The sequence below is a fragment of the Barbus barbus genome (genome assembly GCF_936440315.1).
Source record: "Barbus barbus genome assembly, chromosome: 35".
Classification (NCBI taxonomy): domain Eukaryota; kingdom Metazoa; phylum Chordata; class Actinopteri; order Cypriniformes; family Cyprinidae; genus Barbus; species Barbus barbus.
The window spans coordinates 25,756,193-25,764,603 of record NC_136763.1 but is presented as its reverse complement, the minus strand read 5'-3'; positions in this window follow the sequence as shown (position 1 = coordinate 25,764,603).

The following is an 8,411-nucleotide window of genomic DNA, read 5'->3' as shown; positions in this document are numbered from 1 at the left end:
TAACTGAGGAGACAACAGGTAACCCAACCCTCCATAAGTATTGGAACAGTAAAGACAAAATTGCTCTGTTGGCTGTGGAGTCAAGACATTTGCAAATATGATGAAAAGATGAATATGAGACAAAACTATAGAATGTCACGTTTTATTATTAGCTGTTTCAATACATACATGTTTTACCAAATAAAAAGAACAGCACTTTTAGAGTTCATCCCACTCATTGATGTGAGCATAAGTATTGGGACAGCTGAACATAAGGCAGATATAAAAGATTAAAAGCTATTATTTAGTTGCAAATCCCTTGCACACAATCACAGCAGTGAGTCTGTGACCCATAGACATCACCTTGGTCTCATCCTTTGAAATGCTTTTCTCAGCCTTTAATGCAGCCAATTCCAATTGTTGCTTGTTTTGGGGAGTTTCTGCCGTTACTCTCCTCTTCAGCTGCTGAAATTCAAGTTCAATCAGATTTAAATCTGGAGATTGACTTGGGCAATCTAAGACTTTCCAGTTCTTTGCCCTTATAAATTCCTTGACTGAACTGGCAGAGTGTTTTGGGCCATTGTCCTGATGCAATGTGAAGCACTTCCAAATAAATCTGGTGGCATTTTCTTGAATATTGGTAGGCAAGATGGTTTTGTATTCATTCTGCTACTGTCATCATACATTAAGTCATCAGTAAAGTTGAGAGGGCCTGTTCCGGAGGCAGCCATGCATGCCCATGCCATGACACCACCTCCACCATGCTTTACAGATGAGGCTGTATGCTTGGGATCACGCGGCGACAAGAAGCTCCCAGCACCGGGCCCTGAGACAAGAACCAAACTTGGCTCCACATGTCTAAGTCACGTAGGCATCGCCGCGTGACCTTGATCATGCGAAGCGGGTTTCCCCTCAGGGAGAACCCCTTGGTCTTGAGCCACCACTGTAGGGGTCTCATGTACAGCAGGCCAAAAGTTATCACGTTGGACGCAGCTGCCATGAGCCCCAGCAGTTTCTGAAACTGCTTGACAGTGAGTGACTGGCCCTCTTTCATTCTCTTGACTGAGGTGAGGATCGACTCGATCCGAGCAGGAGACATACGTGCCTGCATCATGGTCGAATCCCACACCACGCCTAGATAAGTGGTTCTTTATACTGGAGAAAGCACACTTTCTTGGCGTTCAGTCTCAACCCCTTCAAGTGCATGAGAACGACATCTCGATGCCGAATCACCACCTGCTCTGATCGAGCTAGAATCAACCAATTGTTGATGTAAAAGTGCAGGGTGAGAGTGCAAGGCCAACGGGAAGAACTCGATATTGGTAAGCTTTGCCCCCAAAAGCAAACCTCAGGGACTTCCCGTGAGAGGGAAGGATGGAAACATGAAATATGCGTCATTAGATCTATCGTGACAAACCAGTCCTCAAACTTGGCCTGAGACACGACTGATGAGTGAAAGCACCCTGAACTTCAGTCACATGACTGAGCGGTTCAACTGACGCAGATCTACCATCCTTCTTTGGAACAATGAATTACCGGCTGTAGAACCCAGACTCCGCTACACTTCGGGGCGGAATAAACTGAGAACATCGCTCGCTGGAGCCAGCTGTGCCCTGGAACACTGGCAGGGTTGGCAGACTGATCTCCCGAGGGCACTGGGGGGAGACGGACACCATATAATGAGGTGTAACCTGCTCTGCCCCAGAGGGGTCTGCCCTCGTAAGTCCTTGCCATAGCATCAGGACTGCCTCAGCCTCAGCCTCCTATTGAACGACGGTCCTCAGACCCACGTCATTCCTAGGAAGATCAGGCTGATAGAACCAGACCCTGCAAGGCAGGACCCAGAGAGACACATTGGCAGTAGTTTCCACGCTGCCAGATGGTCTACTAAGGGAACCAGTCTTTCGAGACTGGCCTCTGGTGTACCTATAGCTGCTAGCTCGGCGCCCAGAAGCGGAGGACCGGCAGGAGACGGCCGAACCAGGAGCTCTAGAGACCCCCGCAGGGGTGGCGAGCTTCTCAGCTCTGCTACACTTCGGGGCGGAAGAAACTGAGAATATCGCTCGCTGGAGCCAGCTGCGCCCTGGAACTCTGGCAGGGTTAGCAGACTGGTCTCCCGAGGTCACTGGGGTGAGACGGACACCGTAAATGAGGTGTAACCCGCTCTGGCCCAGAGGGATCCCTTCGTAAGCCCTGGGCCACGACCACGGGACCTCTTGGCCGAGGACCCCTTAGACTTAAGAATGGTCCACAGATCCAGCTTAGCCTTAGAGGTCCCCGACCCAGAGTGTTTGCCACCACGGCCCCACCTCGGCCACACTCTGCTTCTGTGCCTCTCTGAAGAGAGGCTGGCATGCGTCGCCGAACAGGCCAGAAGGCGCTTCTCCTTCATGTCAGATAGGGTCAACCACAGACAGCGTTTCTAGGGAGATCAGCTTATATTTCAATCAAATTGAGCCCCTATCCCTCATCCAGCTCTCTAAGCAGGTACGTCAGCTTGGTGCGCCTGTAACACTGCCATGGTGTGCAGACACGCACCAGCCTGACCTGCAGCCGCAAGCCTTCAGAGACAACGCCACGCAAGGGAACAGATAGCTCGCGAGCGTCTGTTCCACTCGGGGCATCGCTTCTGATATGAGAATTAAATACGCGTCGCCTCGGCAATGCGAGCTCTCACTCAAAGGGGGAAGAACCGCACACGCGGGCTTTCCCCAAGCGAGAGCGCTAGATCTGGGGAATGCAGGAGGAGATAGGGCGAACCCGTTTGCCAGATCCATGTTGCGATCCCTGTAATCTCACTCGCCACCGTGCCTCAGCAGCAGCGGGAATGCAAGATGTACAGCGGGTAGAAGCACAATCAGACCCTTTTTTTTTTTTTGAGCTGATTGCGCGCCGTTCTCATTCATAATATGCTTGTGCAAATGTAGCAGTTCCAGATCTGCACATAAGAAACTTCACACCAGAGATGGCAGGGACGGTTTCACATCACTTCCATTTATTAATCCTGGAACACATGGGACACTTAATCAGAAAAACCATTCTCCACGCTATCCTCTTTCAGCGTCACACACAAGAACAACCGGGAGATAAGGAGAAACTTTTTGCGTCTTGCCTCGCCAGCATCCAATTGCGGTCTCAGGCTGACGATTACAACAATTTTATGTTAACATCGTGCAATACATTAAAACATAAGAAATAAAGAAATTGAAATAAAGTTACTGGTTGTATGTTGTTCTTTTCACATACATTATCAACAATTAATGATGTATAAGATTAATGGTCGCATGAACCAGCAAACAAACATTCCCCAAAATATCATGCACATTCACAACGACACTATAGAGATATGAATTAGGTGCACAATCCAAATGTGAAGCAATAGAATATTTTTCAGAATAAGGGGAAAGAGAAAAATAATAAAACATTCAAAACCAGTTCACATACATTATCATTCAAATCACTTTTCACTGTTTGAATTAAAGAACTGAACATACCTGGAACACATGGGACACTTAATCAGAAAAACCATTCTCCACGCTATCCTCTTTCAGCGTCACACACTGCACAAACCATCGATTGATTATCTCCACGTGCGTCAGATACAATTCACGTAAAACTCACATAAATCTCATAATATACAAATATACATACTCAAAATCGATTCAGAACACATTCAGTTTAGAATTAGATTAACTTTAGTCAAATGAACACTGTTAAACGTACCAAGAACAACCGGGAGATAAGGAGAAACTTTTTGCGTCTTGCCTCGCCAGCATCCAATTGCGGTCTGAGGCTGACGTAACTCCCGCACTCCCCAAAGGCATAGCGCGTAACACAGATAAGAGTCCCATTTACACAAAACACCATAATTAAAGTTCCTACACGCAAAAACACAGAATGACCCTTATAGGCATTTAATACATAACAATTGTCGTTTGGCTCCACAGAAAATAAGTTTTGGGAAGTTCATCACAAAGAATACAGTAAAATTATTATTTCTCTTCCCAACTGGTTACATTCACCCCCCTGAACTTCACAAAACTAGTCTAATACTAGTGACTAATGGACACTGGGGATGTGATCACACTCATTCAAAACTAGTATCTTCATGCAACATATGTGTTACCCAACTTACTGGGAGGGCGACAAAAGAAAGTTGGCCAGACTCTCAAGTGTCTGCCCGCGAAAGAAAAGTGCCATAAACACTACTTCACAGATACTTAAAATGATCACACTCAAACAATACCCCAGATGAATAACACCAAAGGGGAATTTTTTTATCATTACTTAAGAAGCTTTTGACCAGAGAATGCTGAGCGAGGGGCTACGCAGGAGGGTTTTCTGGGTCATAATTTGAATAAGTCTATTAACTGGTTTTACCAATCTGCCAGCCCTCGTCCTTACGGAGTGATCTGTTGCAGAAGGAGGCTGAACGATCTCCTCAGGGACTCTGTCATACGGTACTGACTCTGTCATGTCATGTTCAATTTCATCCACATCTGTATAAGCAGCGTTAGGCTCAGAACTCTGAACAGTTTCCCGATTCTCACTTCCGAGAACTGAACCATCAAGGACATCCTCAAATCCTGCACTAGAACGTAGATCTCTCGTTCCCTCTTCCACTGATGAACTGACTGAACAAGCTGGGGGGTGAACTGGTCCAACAACTTCATTACCAACGTCCTCTGATCCATTAAAAGTAGCATCAATCACAGACTCATCAGTTTCATAATCCGAGTTTGATACCTCAGAGATTGGTTCTAAACAGCCTTCCCTCTCTTCAATGGGTAAGAAGTTAGCTCGTAAGAGCAGATTCCTGTGAACCACCTTCTCCTGATTGGTCCGAGTGTTTCTGACACGGTAGGTATGACATCTTGTATCCACAGATACCACAACATGCAATGTTGAGTCCCACCTGTCGGCTAGCTTGCGCCGTCCACGCTCCCCTTTGTTGGCGAGCAGCACAAAATCACCTTCCTCAATGTCTCGTCCTTTGATGCTTTTGTTATAATAGTCAGTTTGCCGTTGTTGACTCGCGGTGTTGTTGGCCTGAGCAACTAACATAGCTTCCTTGAGGTTATCTTTCAGTTTCCTCACGTACTGATCATAGTCTGTGACGTTATTATCACGATCCACACTCTGGAACATCAAATCGACGGGCAATCTGGGAATACGACCAAACATGAGGAAAAACGGAGCAAAGCCAGTTGATTCATGAGCAGTACTGTTGTAAGCGAACGTCAGGGTTTGCAGCATTTGCGGCCAGTCCTGTTTGGTTCTCGGGGGTAACGCCCTGATCATATTACCCAAGGTGCGATTAAACCTTTCGACTTGACCGTTGCCCATTGGGTGGTATGCCGTGGTTCGTGACTTCTGTATGCCAGCAATCTGCAACAGTTCCTTGATCAGCCTGCTTTCAAAGTTTGCCCCTTGGTCTGAATGAATACTTTGTGGAAATCCATAAACACAAAAGAACTTATCCCACAAGTGACGAGCGACTTGAGATGCTGATTGGTTCTTGCACAGAAATGCATTTGCCATTTTTGTAAAGTGGTCTGTTACCACAAGAACGTCTACACTCTTGCCAGAAGAATCCTCGGCAGACCAAAAGTCTATACAGACTAGTTCCAATGGCCTGACAGTTCGAATACTTTCTAAAGGGGCTCTTCCCTCAGGTTCAGGGGTTTTGCTGACCACACAGCGTTGGCAGCGTTTCACATAATCTCGGGTATCGTTCTCCAGCCCAACCCATGAAAATCTCTGTCTAGCTAAAGACAACGTTCTTCCTTGGCCTTGATGGCCTGCCTCGTCATGGATGCCACACAAGACTTCACTGATCAGAGAATCAGGAACTATGAACTGGTAACGTGTAAACTTAGTCACTGGATCTTTGCAGACACGGTATAGTATGCCATCCAACAGCTTCAATCTGTCCCATTGCTTCAACAGTTTCAGTGCCTTGTAAGGTTCCTTGGCTCTTTCTCTCCGAGACGGCCTTTTACCTCGGCACACATAAAGAAGAACTCTCGAGAGCACATGGTCACCTTCTTGCTTCTCTCGAAGCTCATCCAAAGAGTAGACAGGTAAGGGGTTCTGACCAACAGGCATCATCCGTTGGGTTTCTTGAGTAAGCCAGGAAATTACTCTACCTTCTGCTCCCATTTCCCACTTCGTATGAGCTTCGAAGACAGCAGAAACTTGATCAGAAGACAATGAATATTGCTCTAATGGATGTCCAGCATACTGGCTGTTCGCACTGAGCCTAAACGAATCCTGTACCGTTTCTTCATGTAACAGTTCGGACTGTCCCAGCAGGCGATCGTAGGGTTCAGCCACGAGTCTATGGCTCACATGACCAGGGACAAACGGTTGACGGCTCAGTGCATCAGCAACCACATTCTTGGTGCCGGGTATATACTGGATGTCAAATGTGTACGGGGCCAACTTAGCCACCCACCTCTGTTCGCACGCGTCTAGTTTCGGCTTTGTTAAAATATAAGTCAATGGATTATTGTCTGTCCAGACTGTGAAAGAGTGCCCCTTTAGCCAATGGCTAAATTTGTCACAGACAGACCATTTTAATGCAAGAAATTCAAGACGGTGTGCCGGGTAGTTGGACTGAGCTCGAGTAAGCGCCTTACTTGCAAAGGCGATTGGCCGCGCCTTGGACTCCCCTACCGGAACTTGTGATAATACTGCCCCTATTCCATCCAGTGAGGCGTCCGTAGAGAGGATAAATGGACGGGTGAAGTCAGGGTGCGCCAACACTACAGAGTTCAGAAGAGCTGACTTAAGTTGTTCAAAGGACAGGGCACATTCTTTAGTCCAATCTATCGAGCTGAGTTTCCTGAAGACAGCACCACCTCTTGAATAACCTTTTTTTCCTTTGGTTGCTGCAGTCAATGTGAAGAGCGGTTTGGCAATACTGGAACAATTGGGGATGAACCGTTGGTAATACATGACCATACCCAAAAAGGATTTGATCTTCCTAGGGGAAGGTGAAACTCCATCATCCATCATGAGGTCCTTTTCAGTGATGGTGGTAATGGCTGCAATTTTGTCGGGATCTGTTGCAACACCGTGCTCATTCACAACATGGCCGAGAAACCTGACACTCCGTCTAAGGAAATAGCATTTCTTGGGTGCCAACTTCAACCCGTGAGCACTTAATCTCTCGAAGACCATTTCCAACCTTTCCAGGGCCTTTTCTTCACAGGGAGCCATCACTAGGAGATCGTCCAAATAACACAGCAGGGTAAGGAAGTTTTGGTCACCAAATATACTCATCATAAGCCGCATGAAACTCGCCGGGCTGTTGCACAGTCCCTGCGGAAGACGATTGAATTCGTAAAGCCCTAGAGGAGTGGTAAATGCTGTCAGTTTCTTGTCGTCTTCACACATAGGGACGTTGTAGAAGCCAGACGTGAGATCCATTGCGCTGAACAACGTATTCCCTCCCAGAGCAGCAAGACAATCGGCTTGATGAGGAAGAGGGTGTGCGTCCTTTATGGTGCGTGAATTTAACCAACGGTAATCAACACAGACTCTGAGATCTCCACTCTTCTTCCACACGAGAACCAAGGGAGAGGCCCACTCGCTGCTGGATTTGCGAATGATGTCCCGCTCTTCCATCTCTGATAATACCTGGCGTAGTTTCTGATATTGCCCTGGAGGCACACGCCGATAAGGCAAACGGAAAGGCCGGTTGTCAGAGAGATGGATGTGATGCACAATGTCTTTTGCTCTCCCGCAGTCTAGCTTGTGCTTTGAGAATACATGTTCATACTTCTGAACCAAGCTCAATAGCTGACCTTTCCACTGAGATGACACTTCACAAGAGTCAATGTCCAAGTCGCTCAATCCCATCTTCAGCAGAATGTCACGCAAGTCTGGATCATGTGTTTCATTATGCACAGCTTGACTCTGGGCTTTTACAGTCTCGAAGGGTCGCTCCACATCCGTTTCCAAATCCTCCAATGCCACACAGGGAGAAACGTTGGCTACCCTGGAATTTTTCTTCAGAGTGATGGGCTTGTCGCATGGGTTCAGCATTCTAACTGGCACCCACCTGTCAGCAGTCATAGAAACCACCACACGTCCTACTATGATATCCTTCTTATGGGTTGGCGACTTGGTAGGTTCAATTAACACCGCACTGCCTTCGGAAATAGGTGATGTAGGAGGCAGCTTGGCCCACACCAGGTGCTCCTGCTTTGGCAGCAACGTGACAGCCTGAACCAGCTTGGCAGTTCCAATTACATCAGGCATCTCATCACCTCTCCATCTATTAAGGCCAGAAAGCATGTTAAGGAACTGCTCAGCTTCTGCCTCTTCTGTCGATTCAGGTCTATTTACAACACGCCAGTACGTAGGGTTCTGCTTAAACTGACTCAAGATAAATTTAAGAACGTTGGTGCCGAGTATCAACTCGT